The following is a 1,125-nucleotide window of genomic DNA, read 5'->3' as shown; positions in this document are numbered from 1 at the left end:
ACCACAGGCGCCCGCCACAACGCCAGGCTATTTTTTGGTTGCAGCCATCATCGTTGTTTGGCGGGTCCGGGCTGGGGATTCGAACCCGACACCTTAGGTGTACGTGGCTGGCGCCTTAGCCGGTTGAGCTATAGGCGCCGAGCCCAGAATTAAATTCTTTAGGGGCAAGAGAAAGGCTTCACAGAAGAGGTATTAAAGAAAAATTTATTCCAAAATATGTTAAAATAGTGAGGAAGACTTAATTCAGGACTGTTGCAAGAGGAACATTACGGTAGGGGGCAAAAGTGTGCTCAACACCAAGACAATAAGGTAAGTGGGGACTTAGAGCCAAGGAGCAGAGTGGGGAGCCCATAGGTGGAAAATTACTGAGTGGAGACATCAAGGGTAGGGGGACTCTTGCTGAAGGCAGGCCAGGGATGGATTAGCTGTCAAGAGTGAGGCATAAGGAACTTAATTAGTTATTAAGAGGATCAGATATCAAGGATGGGGAATCCTTTCTAAACTGCCTTAGGATTCTTGTTAGAAGTGGACTCAACAAAGACAGACATAGAAGCCCAAGGTCAAGGCCTAGTTGGGAAGAGGGCTCAAAGTAACAGAGTAGCTTAACTGAAGTTTGCTCAGAGAGTCTTTGTTAGAAGTGATGTTTGTTTATTTGAATAATAATCTTGGCAAGTAAAAAAAAAAGGAGGGGAGTGGGGAGGATAGGAGATAAATTCGAGATGGAAGGAGGAAGTGGTCATCTACTCTAGTAGGTGTCTAGTAGAATTCTCTGTGACGATGGAAATGTTTGATATCTGTGCTGTCTGATCCAGCAGCCACTAACCACATGTGGCTATTCAGCACTTGGTATGTGGCTAGCAAGGCTGAGCCACTGAATTTCCATTTAAGTTAAGTGGCCACTGTCCTGTCGAGTGCAGATCTGCAGCATCGGGTTGACATGGTGTGGACTAAGGGAAGAAGGAGAAGCAGGAGGCAGGTCTAGGAAAAGGTGCCCAGGCAGCACCTGCCACTTCTGCCTTTACCCTCAGCTCCAGCCCTGCCCAGCCCTGCCCAACAACAAAGACTTCGGACACTGGACTCTCAACCCCATGGAAAAAGAGAGGGATTTTTTTTTTTTTTTTTTTT

The sequence above is a fragment of the Otolemur garnettii genome, unplaced genomic scaffold (genome assembly GCF_000181295.1).
Source record: "Otolemur garnettii isolate 467f Iridium unplaced genomic scaffold, OtoGar3 scaffold00018, whole genome shotgun sequence".
NCBI classification, from domain to species: domain Eukaryota; kingdom Metazoa; phylum Chordata; class Mammalia; order Primates; family Galagidae; genus Otolemur; species Otolemur garnettii.
The sequence above is the reverse complement of the archived record's forward strand: the minus strand, read 5'-3'. Positions refer to the sequence as shown.